This window comes from Molothrus ater, chromosome 1 (assembly GCF_012460135.2).
Source record: "Molothrus ater isolate BHLD 08-10-18 breed brown headed cowbird chromosome 1, BPBGC_Mater_1.1, whole genome shotgun sequence".
Classification (NCBI taxonomy): domain Eukaryota; kingdom Metazoa; phylum Chordata; class Aves; order Passeriformes; family Icteridae; genus Molothrus; species Molothrus ater.
This window is the reverse complement of record NC_050478.2, coordinates 115,174,415-115,187,288: the sequence shown is the minus strand read 5'-3', so window position 1 is coordinate 115,187,288 and position 12,874 is coordinate 115,174,415. Positions and strand designations below refer to the sequence as shown.

Sequence of the window (12,874 nt, the reverse complement as noted above, 5' to 3'; positions counted from 1 at the left end):
GAGGAATGACTCTGCCCAAGCAGGCCCTTGGCCTCTGCCTGGCTGCAGATGTGTCTCCATGAGCTGCCTTTACAGCAGGAATGGGAAAAAATGGCATCAGATGGTGGCTATTTTGATGACTACCCACCTATCACAAGTACCAGTCTCTAGCTAGAATTACTGTACCAGGCACCAGCTCATCTTTTCCCTTTTTACTTGAATATCCACACCCTGGAATGTACATAGGAGTAAATTAAGGCACTTGTATTATATAGGTCATGTCCTGGCCTGTTCATCTACATACATTAGCATACAGGTAAAAGTACAACAGACATCAAAATTGAAGCATTAATGGTTAGCTCAAATACACATCCTAGGCACTGTTAGAAGGAGGGGAAAAAAAACAACTAAAAAAAATTTAAGACAACAGAAAAGTAACAACAGAGACAGTAAGGCGGTACTTCATTTGAATCTTTTTCCCAATAAAATTTTCCCTTGTGAACACTTAGATGTATTTTATTAGTAGACAACATAATAAACCAGACATCTTAATTTTATTTCACTTTACATTTTGTACACAGTCAGGCTGAAGACCAAATACATAAATCAAGGTAACTCTGATCTGTCTTGAAATGTGCCTTTAAATCATCTGAAAATTATGTACATGGTTTCCATGTAGAATACATCTCTTTTCATGAGAACATATCACCTTTTTTCCCAAGTCAGAATAGAATTGGTTAAAAAAAACCATCATGTAATTCAGAACACATAAGCAGGTATGTTCTGTAATTTCCCATCAAGGAAAGTTCTCCTACACTTTAAGCTCCCAACGTCTGTGAATTTGTGATCAGAGATATCACAATATTTTAAAAAAAGAGAAACTGGGCAACAAGTCAATGGCACACTCCTTCCACTTTCAGAAGCCTTTAGAGGTACCAAGCACAGAAGCCACAATTAACTCAGCCATACTCTAGCATTGTAATTCCCTCCTCCAGATCCAAGCTGTGCCTCTTCTTTACCCTTGGAGAACGCCCACTGTAGGTGCCAGTGAAGCTTACAGGGCAGTGACCACAGTTTCTGACATTCCCATTTACACTTCTATTAATTGCCATGTCAATGAGTTAGTTGATCATTGAAAAAAATTGTAAGAGCTGATCAACTTGGTGAACAAGATATACCTCACTTCAGTTCTGTTTATCTTGTTGTCAGTTTATCTTGCTGCCACAATCTTAGCCATTATGAAAAAGTGAGTTCTGACACTGACTTGAGAAAAATCCCAGCCTAGGAAAAATCCCTGCATTTCTGCATAACTCTGCAAAACAACTTCAAAGAAGGAAAGAAAAAAAGAATTTGTGCCCATGTGACTGCTCTACAGAAGAACAAGAGGCCATTATCTCCACCCCAACATATGAGTTATTCTAATAACACTTAAAGTGAATTTTAGGAGTTTGGCATTCTATATACTGCCTATTAAGAAGAGAAAGGTTTTAAGGAAACTATGGAAAACCCATAGCTGCAACTCCAGAACTATAATGCAAGAGGACTACATGGAGGACTATTTTATTGCTTCTTTCAGCTCAGTATGTTATGGTACTAAATTACAGTTCACTAAAGCCAGACTTCATGGGGATTGTCAGCACTCTTCTGCCTGGTTCAATGTCAAGAGCAGCTGACATAATTTTCAAATATAAAAACATGGCTTTCACAATTTGCACTAAGCTGAATGAAGTATTCCATGAAAGCAAATCACACTGATTAAGGAACAGGTTTTTTTGCTTCTCATTAGAAGTTCAGCTTTAAATTAGTAAAAGTTCAAGACATGGGAAAGACGTAGGAGAAAGACTGGAACCTCACAGCAGGCAGCTTCACATTAGACAGTGCCTGTATCCCAACTACCATAATACAAGATGCCTCCTTCCTTCATGCCCAGCTCACACAGCAATTCCTTCAGCCTTGAACCTGCAGCAACATGTGACAGCCTCTGGCCTGCAGAGCTGCAATACTAACCATGTCCACTGTAAGGACTTTTTGGATAGCAGTCTCTGTCCTTCCAGTCTTCACCTTGCTGTCCCAGCTCAGCTGCAGCACCTACAGGGTGCATTTTCAGGGAAAGTGTTCTGGGCACACAGCAAACTGGAACAAAGAGAGTGAGCATGGATCTGTCAGGTGGGCAGCTCCTCTACTCAGCATCTATGCTGATCCCCTCTGAGCAAAATATACAACACCATCCTGCTATTCATCAGAAAAGCAAGCCCTCCTGTCACTAGTAGCACTTGATTAGCCTTGACCACAACAACAGCACAGGAGGCAAATACTCCTCTGTGCTCTCTGGCTGAGTAGCACAGCCCACACAATCCAGCAATATATACGTAGGAGGTGGAGTGTGAGGATCTGATTTCATACTGGGGCAAGGCACCTTGTAAAAAAATCTTTTCAGCAACAGTCACCCAGAAGTAATATGGAAAGCAAATCAGTTGACTGCAACAATCTAAACAGCATCATTTGATACATTCATAGAGGTTCTTGGATAATGAATGTTTAGAAGGAGAAATCCTATATTTTATTGAATTCAGCATAGATGGAGGACAGGGCCTCTCCTACAGCTTTTGCCTACTGCATTTTAGGGCAAGTAATGAAAACATTAATGCAGCTTAGCCAGCAAAGCACAAGTTAATTCAGCTTCTATCTCTCCAAAGCCTATAATTCTCTGGTCTAGTCTTCATGATGAGCACTTAAAAATGTTTCAGATATAAGATGAACATCCATATAATCATCTCTGCACATGCCTGTTTATGAGAGGTATGGATGCTACTCCACAAGACACTGCAGAGCACACAGTTCTCTTCCCAGGCACTGGAAGCACAAGCAGCTGTACTTGCAAGGTTAGGATATAAAAAGGAAGCCCAGGAAATGACATGGAGGTTTCACCAGGACACTATGGCTAAGCCAGTCATGAGGACACAGCTGTTCACAGCTGCACACACATGGAAGCCCAGCATGAGCCATAAAGCTGACACAGCATGGGCTTTGGGGACAGAAGGGGGACACAGCAATGCAGGACACCAACAGAGGGAACGTCAAGCAAAATTCAAGAGCTGCTTAAGATGTGAGGTGCCAGTGGAAGCCAGGGAGGCCACCATACTCCTAATTCTCCATATAATGCTTACAAAGGGGTCTTCCAGGACAGTCCTGTACCAATGCTTTTAGCCCAGTGTCTGATTTCTCACTCTTCAGCAGATAAGCCCTTACCTCCTGGTGTTAAGGGAGGCCGCCTCATTTTTTCATTCACCTGCAGCATTTACTCAGAAAATTTTTCTTCATCCTTGATCCCTCCAGCCTGCATAATAATACAGGTGATCAAGAATAGTAGACCACTGACTCAATTTTGCATTTTTATTACATTTGGCAGAAAGTCTGCTGCAATAATCTTGTTCTAGCCCATCAGCACTCTGTTCTTAAGTATATATTCTGGATAAAGCCCATGCAGACAAACTAGCAGGGTGATATTTCACATAATTCTTTGTCTTCCTGGCCCAATCTCTCATTTAACTCATGTCTGCTGCCAGTTTCCAGGTTCCTAGGTCAGGAGATGGTGTTTCACACAACTGCCTAGTGTGCCAGGATGGATGGCTCCACAGCTGGGGCCACAGCATCAGAACAGCACCAAGGTGTACAAGAGACTTTTAGGAATAAACAGTGTCAAAAAATAAAATCAGAAAGGCCAAGGAGCAGTTGATAGTCCCACCTCTTAGAACTACAAAATACCCATTTAAAATTCCACTTCCAAATGTGAAGAAGCTTCCAGAAGGGCGTGCAGCAAATTATTGCCCTGGATACTACCAATTTTACGTATGCTGAGTGAAAACCATTTGTCTATTTGTGTGCATTTCTGCAATTGCACTTTTCATTCATTAAGATGAGAAATTGCTTTTTTTATGCAATCTGCCACTATTCAGATAGCAAAACAAAGCAATGTCTGGTGGCAAGCTTGCTGTTTTTGGCTTTAGAAGGGTGGGGGGTTTTTTCCCTCTCTTCCTGTGAGAGGAAAGCTTTTCCCAAAGGATTCAAGCAATTTCATAAAACAAATGTAAAAACAAAGACACTTTTGTTTAAGGACTGAAGGGTTTGTTTTGGTTTAAGGGAGATTGAGAGGAAAGGAAGAGAGAAATGATACTGATCATCTTTCAATTAAACAGGGGGAAAAAAAAGTTCTCAGTCCTAAAAGAAATTTGTGTGCTAGCACAAACTTGCTATAAGAAACAGGCCATCAGAAAAAAATCAAAATTTATTTTTTAAATAAATAAATGTATTTTAGTCACAAGTGAACACCTCAAATGACTACAGCAAAGATCAGAGGAAAACAACATTTCTCTTCAAATAAAGAGAACATTGTGTACTCCTATACGGTGTGTTTCATTAGAGTCAGTGTCTCTTTTTCCTCATAGTCTATCAAACAGAAACAAAGTGGCACAAGGGGGAAAGACCTGAAATCTGTAGTTTTAAATACACAAAGATTTGGGGGATTCACTTCAGCTAGAAGTTCTGAAGCTCAGCCTAATAAGCATCATTTCATTTGCAGGGAATAGGACCCAATATTACAACAGGAGTAAACCCCAAACTTGCACAGGAAACAGTGCAAGACAGCACAGCAGCAATAAATAAAGACAAAATTAACTAGAACACCTGAAATCCTTCAGTAAAGCATGCATGGAGGCATTGCAGGAAGTCTGAATAAGCAGGCCTTCCCATCTGCAATGCTCCCCAAGCATTTGTACAAACACACTGCAAAAATCACACATGGAAATACAATTCTAGTTTCTGCTTAGCAGATATTAATTAATAAAATTAACTGGTTTATCAGTAAGTCCCTACATATTGTATCAAGTTTTACTATGTAGAGAGACTATCACAAGTGATCTTCAGTGACAAAACAGTATCTATCCAAATGGAGCAAAGAAAACCATGAAGTTCCATTCACACTGCCTACCATTTAAATTCATTCAGGATTGACACTCACTGCAATTATCACTGAACACCCAAACTAATACACTGGAACAACCCAACAGTAATAAAATTCAGCAACATTGCAGCTCAGAAAGGCAAAACAACACAGATAATATGAATCTAAATATTAAATGCAATTAAATACAACATGCACATGGAATGTGTCACGTTACATATTGTACTTACACGAGCAATTTACAAATGTTAGTAATAAATATGCAATTTTCAAAATATAATCTTGAAGTATGTGGCTTCATGTGACAAAAGTGACAAAAGGTTCTTAAGCACCATTTTAAAAATGGTCCAAACCCACTGGAGTTAGACAGGAAAACAAATAACAGATTGACAAACATATCACAGCAACATTAAGTTTTATATATATAAAATAAAGTAAAATAAAATTCATATTATCATCATCACCATCTTCTCAAAAGTGTTCTAACCAAGCATTACTTAAATGATTCTCCTCCATCCTAATTCAAACTGCATATATCTATATATGCACATGCATACATGAGGAACAGCTTCCTTGTGGTTGCCTGACCTCCCAAGTAGTAGCACTCACAGATTAACTTGTCAAATAGAGAGAGAGAACATACAAAGATCATTACAAATCCAAAGGTCTGGGTCCACTCATGAATTTGGGTAGTTACTTAAAACAGACTTGTCTAGTACTGTGGAGAGGCACTGGATGAAGAAGACAACTCAGACAATATTCAACTCAATTATTATCTTCCCTGTCCAGTAAAGCCTTAAAACATTTCCTCCCATTTTTTAATGCAGACTTTTCCAAGACCTCAAATTGTAACAGGAAATTATTTGAGTGATTTTTGTTTTTAAAGAACACAGCAAAGCATCAAGAGACAAGTGCTTTGCTCTTTGATTTGCTAAAGACTCTTTGAATTTAGGTTGAATATCTCCCTTGTAAACGTGAAAAAACTTTTCCACCACATTCATTAATATTTGGGACTTGAAGGCTGTCAAATGAAAGATGCCCACCACAGCCCTCATCTCATCTTTTTTAACTATACTTTTATTGCATAATAGGGCAATAGCAGTAAATGAAAAATAACAGTAAGCAAACAGCCTAATAATGCATGCTAAAAGCTACCAGGACAATGCGTTCAATTTTCCCTAGGATTGTCTAATTATTCTTCTGATGGCTCAACACAATCTTTTCACAGTTACTTCCTATGGGGCATGCTGACACATTGAGTTCATTATATAGCTCCTCTCTAAAGCAAAAAATACACAGGCAGTTAGAGCAAACACTTAAAATTCAATAGTTCAGATTTTTAATAAACTACATTGGAGGGGAGTTTACCACTGGATTATTTCTAAGGAAGTAAGACACCTGCCTTATAAATTCAAAACAAATAGTCATAAAGCAATATCAAGATATTCATCTTGCTTTCATGTACAAACATACTCAAAGCACCTTATTTTTTCCATGCTTCTTCTCAGAATACATTCACACAGGTGACATATTCTTTTTTTTCTTTTTGAAGTCATCTCAAAGCTACCACAAGTTTCACTGGGTATACACAGACCAGCCACAGGACAGTTTATAAACCAAGAGAGACTGACACTATGACAAAGGTCAAACAAAGTCAACATAGCCTTCAAACCATACGTGCCATCTTTACACTTCCAATGGGGCACACATCTCTTCACGGTGAAGTCTTCAACGCTGTCACTAGAGGAAGTGTGTCTCAACTGGCACACCTCATACCCCAATTTATTCCCAGTGCTTAGGTTGCATTGGCCTTGGCATAGCTCAGCACCAACACCTGGGTCAGGTACTGCAAAACAAAGCTGCAGACAAACACACGTCCCCCAGCTGAGAGCCCCCACCATGGGTTTTTAACAGCTCTGCACTTCATCTACCCCATAAGGCTCTGCCCAAGCCTCTCCCCAGGCAGCCCCCTACTCCCAGGAGCACAGTCCCCAGCAAGAGGATGCAGCCAGTGCCATGAAACACTCCTAAGACCAGAGCGTATGAAATCAGGCAGAGGATAAACACAGGCACTCATTCGACAGGAGAACCCTTTTATTTATTTATGGGTGCAAGTCAGCCAACCTGACCTCCAGCCTGCATGTCCATTTATGCATTTTCTGTCCCACATATATTAATTTGTGGTTATCTTAAATATTTTATGAGTTAAGCTTCATTCCACTCCATTATGCACTAAAAAGAGAACAAAACAGCTACTAATGTTATAGATAAGTGTTTTTACTTGCTATAAAATCCATCCACCATCATGTGACTAGACAACACATGCTCCCCAAAAATAAGTGCTTCTGCTCATCACACCTCCTTTACTGAAGTAAAGTAAGTACTATTTCTGTTGATTAACTGTGAACACCAAAGCATAAAATATAACAGTTTCAGTTACCTGAACTGCTCCATTCCTGAACAGTCACACGCAAACTTCAATACTTAGCTGGGACTCTGGATACATACAGCTAGGAAGGCATCCAAAATCTGACAGTAAGGAAACTCCTTTCAAATTCCCCATGAGCATTATTCTTGTACTCATCCATCAAATTACCCTTCTGTACATCAAGTTTTTAACCCAAAATCACAGATGAATCTTCAGTTTATGACCCTTCCTCTCCTCCAAGAATTTGCCCCAGGGAACTTCTAAGCAGCTGCTATCTCCCATCTCTGCCATTACTAAGACACAAAAGCCAGAGCAGTTTAAGGTTTGTCTCTCATCTAACTCCAGACTGTTCACACTACATGATATTTGTAGCTTGGATGTCCATCTACGTGTTCCACTAGGATTTAATATTTTCCGTACATAAGTGCCCAGAACTATGTACAGTATTTGACACAAAGTCACCCTAATGCCTTGCCTAATGACTTGTCTATCTTCACTGAAGAGCTCTTCCAGAGCACCACGTTTGCTCCCATTTCATGGTCAGTATCAAACAAGAACCATCCCTGTTTGACTATGTTGGTCAGGCCTTTTCCTCCAAACCTGTTTTAAGGCATGACTTGCCACCTGATAGCAGATGTGTTGTTAATAATCACTCAGTAAATAACTCTGCTTTTAGAGCTATTCAACTTCCTGACATTCCTATTGTTTCAGTCATCACAGACATTCAATTCTTCCTGTGCAATAATCCAACCCACCTCAGTGCTGACTACATTTCCCAACTTTGCCTCACCAGCAATTGTCCTTCTCATACAGTTATTTCGGCCAGTATGGTGAAGTAAAGACACCAGCTCCCCACTAATACAGATGCAGGGCATGAATAATTCCTTTATTCAGGCAGGCAAACTCATAATTTCCCCTTCAGGAGACACCTTTAGCTAAGACTCACACTTCCAATTTAGTTATTTTTGGTGTATATACATGGAACTGAAGCCTTCTGCTCCTATTGTCTAGGACATTCAGTATTTAGCCAGTAATAATATGACTTTAGTCTCCCATGACCTAATTGTGGCAAATACATGATGCTCTTTATCCTGTTTTCCACTTAGCGTTATATACTTAATTACTTTTTCCATTCCAAATTTTTTCTAAATCCTTAAATTCTATTGTGACCAGAGTAAAAGGTGTGAAGATATCCTTCTCTTCTCTTTTTAAAAGAAATGGAACGATACATCTTTTGCTGTCTTGCTATCACAACTGCTACCTTCAGCCTAACCAATAACATCCAATTCTATTTTTTAACTTGGCTCCAGTGCCCTGCCCCAGCTCTTTCAGAGCACAACAGCAGAGACCCTTAGACTTAGTTTGACTGGGAGTAGACATAAGACATTTTTTCCAGTCATTTCCATTTGGCACCCTATCTTTCTCCCATATTCAAATCCTCATGCATATCTAAAACTAAACAACTAAAACAAGAAGCGCTAATTTTAGAGGTATCAAGCATTTTTCATACAGCCTGCTTCTCACAACATCATAGCCAAATTCTCTTCTGCTCTTTTTCTTTTTTTTTTTCCCCTCTCTTCATCTTAAATTTCTTCATCCTCTAGCTTTTGGCAGTTCACATGCTATCCCTGCAGTTTCTGCTCTCCAACAATCAATCCCCTCCTTTACTTCATTCCTTTTAGGTTTTCTGGTAACTTGCAGTATCTTATTCTCACAGCAAGGTCCCCAGCCCAACTTGGCAAGCTTTTCCTTCTCCTTAAAATGCAGTTTCCAAGCAGCTATTGTACCTTACACTTAAGACAGTCCAAGCTTTTTTTTTTTTTCAATTTAAACCTCCAATTCCTACAGGCCTTTAGCTCTGTGGACAACACAAACTAGTTTTTCTAACTTCTCAGAACTTGCCCTACTAAAATAAAGCTTCCTTGAAAGAAAAACACTTTGTAGTTGACATATACTTACCCTCCAGTTTAATTCAAAATTATTAACTTGTGGCTGATCAACACATGTGCTTAAGGCCTTATGGAAGGGAGCCATAATCTAGCAGCAGAAAACAAGACATACTGTTAGCCAGTGAGAGACCAGAGATGTTCCAGAATTCAAAGATACACCCTCTAGTTCTGGGCAGGCTGTAAACATAAGCCTTCATTTACTCTGCATTCCACTACAATTAATGGCCAAAATCTACCCTATGATAATTCAGTGTACTGACATCTAACTTAACTAGTCAGCACTGGGAAACATACTTACAAGAGCACATTTGAGAAACACCTTCCCTTTACACACTAGCACACTATCCAAAATGAGCTCTGTAGCTCTGAGCAATCAAAATTTATTTGCAAAGTTGCGTCCGACAATTTGACTCAGTAAATCAACCTTAGACCTCCAGATTTTGAAAGAGAAGCAGGAACCTTTAAGAGAAAACCATCTCCTATCCAGTGGAAAACTGCACCTATATTAAATGCAGCAACAGCTGGCTCTTCAGCATGGTTACCACAAGCCTAAGAGGGGCAGACAAGGAGGGTGCAGGTGGCCAACTGCTACAACACAACACAGAAAGAGCCTCTCCAGCAAAGTGACAGTGAATGATCTCCACAAGAACCTGGAAAACATGGTTAACTCTCAACCTTGGCTTGTGATACAATTTGCTTAACATGGATGCACTGGCATGAAGGCAGTCCAGGCCTTCTGTGCAGCAGAGTGAACTTGCTGGCACAGGCTATCAGTCCCATCGAGGCAGTAAATCACACTTAGCACCACATTCCCAGTATGCCTGCACCTACACGGCAGCGCACCCTGCCTGCTGCCTCCTGAAGAAAGCCAGAGGGGAAACTCAGTACCGCAGCATGAAATAGCAATGCTAAGTTACCAACCCACATGAAACGGGGGCCCTGAGAGGGCACACAGTTTTGTCAGCTCCAGCAGCCCCACAGCATGGCCAGGGCTGCCCACCATCCATGAAGGATTCATGGTGGTCTCTGCATCCACCTCCCTTGGCCGCCAACACCATCATGTTCATCTCCCCGTGGAGCACCTCCAGGCTGCTGGCGCCTTCCGCTGTCATGACCAGTCTCACCAGCTTAAGCCAAGCCTTTCCAGGTGTTCTGCCACCCTCCAAACTGGGGAGCATGGCACTGGACACCTTGAAAAAGCAAGCCATTGTTAGCCATGCACAAGGAAACAGCATCCTATCTTTCACTCCAGAAGCGCTTAAAAGTGTTTTATCCTGTTAATTCTAGGTCAGATGAACACACGTGTGGTATGGATTACACTGACCCTTTTAGAGCTCTCAACATTTTTAAGTAAGTAGGACACTTACCATTAGATGCCCATAAAGCTGCATACCTCCTGTACACCACACACCAAGGTCTGCCAGTAGGCTTTAAGGAACAACTAAGGAATAGCTGCTTTATAAAGCATGGCTCTTATAGCACACAAGTACAAATGTGAAATAATTTATAAACGTCAAGTCTGACCCTGTACCACATTAAATCAATACAGGCGTTTTACAAAAAATGCCTGTATTGGATGAACTGAAGTGACCTTTGCAAAGCCACCTAACAAATCGGCACCAGATTTACAAACAGTGCAAGTATTTAGTACAGCTCAATACAGCTGAATGATAAAATGGTCTACATTAAGCATGAAAGTTGTCCTGATGTTTACAAAACACAACAACATTGTCATTGCAAGTGCAAAGGATGTTTCATCCTTAAATACCTGAGTAACTAGAGACTTTAAACACGAGGAACAATCAACAAGCAAAGGACCATAAAATTCAAGCTTAAAAAGTTAACACTACGATTCACTGGAGATGTTAATTTGCCAGTGCCAAGTCTTTGAAGTTTTAACCTTCCTCTCTGCACTATCAGCAGCCATACGTATTGGACCCCTAGACACAGATAATCCCACTGCTTTCCCTCCTTTTCACAGATGCCTGGCCTGAGCGAGGGAAGGAAGACGAACAGGGAAAAAACTCAACGCGTTAAAGTAAATTACCTCTTGGAGCAGCCTCCTTCCCTCGCCCAGCTAAAGTTTTCTTGGGGTCAGATTAGCACTCCGAAAGGAGAGCAGGCGCCAGCAGGCCCCTTGGCAGGCGGTGCAGTGACAGACGCGGGGCAGACCCAGGGGAGGCAGCCATGTGCTCAGCCCCGCATCCCCCCGAAAGGGCATCCCGGGAGGAAGTTCCCACTACGCACCGACTCGGGGAAATAACTCGGAGGAGTCCAACAGCTATCGCTTCCAGCGGCTTTCTCCTGGGCCATATGCCTTCCCCTGCCATTTAGCGAGGCGTTTCAGACAAGCCAAACCGCCCTACCCGCTCCGCCGCGAACCCGCTCGCGGGCTGGGGGTCGGAGCCGCCGCCCCGGAGGCGGGGGGCGCAGCCGGCTCGGCCGGTGGGGCAGCGCCCGCGGCACCCCCCGCACGGGGCTGCGCTCCGTCCCCACCGGGAGCTGCCCGCCGACCCCCGGCAGCGTGGCTGGGCTGGGCAGGGCAGGGCTGGGCGGCTCCTGCTGCAGCCCCCGGCTGGGGCCAGCCCCCGCCCGCCCCCGGGGCAGCGCGGCGCCCCAGCTCCGCTGCAGCCCCTCGGCCAGACACCCGCCGGGGCTGGCAGCGCGGGGTCCCGCCCGCCCCCGCTCCCGGGGCCGCCCCGAGCCAGCGGGGGAGCCGCGGGACGGAGCCACTTTCGGCCCCGAGCCGAGCCGCGCCTCGCCCTTACCGTCCTGGGCAGCGCGGCGCGGGAGCCCCCGGAGAGGAGCGAGGCGAAGCCGCGGAGAGCCGCGAGGAGCCGGGGCCGAGAAAGGCACCGCCACCGCCGCCGCGAGGAGAGGGCGGAGGGGGCGGGGATCGGCGGCGGAGGGGAGGAGACGGGGAGGGCCCAGGCCGCCGGCAGCCGCCCGCCAGCCGCGCAGCCGGCGCTTCCTCCCGACGCGCTGCCGAACCGAGCCGGGCCGGGCCGGGCCGGGAGCCTGGGGCGGGCGCTGGGCTCGCCCCCTGCCCGACCCGCGGCGCACAAAGGGGACCCGGCGCTGCCGCCTTTGTTCGGCCGAGCGGCGCCGGGAGGGGAAGGCGGCGCGCTGGGCGCTTCTCCCCCGCGGAGATTGTTCCTCCGGCACTGGCAGGCGCGGACCAACTTCACTGGAGTTAATTTGGGTCTGTGATGAAAACTCCTCCACCTGTGCCAAGCGCTGCTCGGCATCCAGCACTAAAGTCAGCCTACGCGCCGTGCTTCAGCTGCCTGTTTATGCCTCAGGAGCTGACTGGTGACTCCTGGTAAATTAGGGAGGGGGTTTTATTGCTCAGGGTAGATGGCATCGCGAAGATTGTTGTCTTAGTATCCTGTGCTTGGCAGCAACCAAGAAGCATTGAAAAACGAATTTCAGATATACCTTTTGCCCCACTGTCTGTGGTAGGTCACAGATCTTTCAAACGTAGCCACACATATAGACCTACATGTCCAACTAACGTACCTTTCTTAAAGCTTTTTTTTTTTTTCTTTTACACCATAT

At 43.7% G+C, this 12,874-nt stretch overlaps 1 protein-coding gene across 2 annotated transcripts in view; it reads right to left on the bottom strand.

Annotated features, from left to right (window-relative positions):
* The window catches only part of FAM110B (family with sequence similarity 110 member B), a 113,965-nt gene extending 101,772 nt beyond the window's left edge, over positions 1–12,193 (bottom strand). The window contains exon 1 of one of the 2 annotated variants that reach the window (XM_036406223.2): positions 12,085–12,193. The gene's annotated coding sequence lies outside the window, so the exon portion shown is untranslated. The remainder of the gene's footprint in view (positions 1–12,084) is intronic. The other variant, XM_036406239.2, reaches the window with a different exon arrangement.
* Between the last annotated feature and the right edge of the window lie 681 nt (positions 12,194–12,874).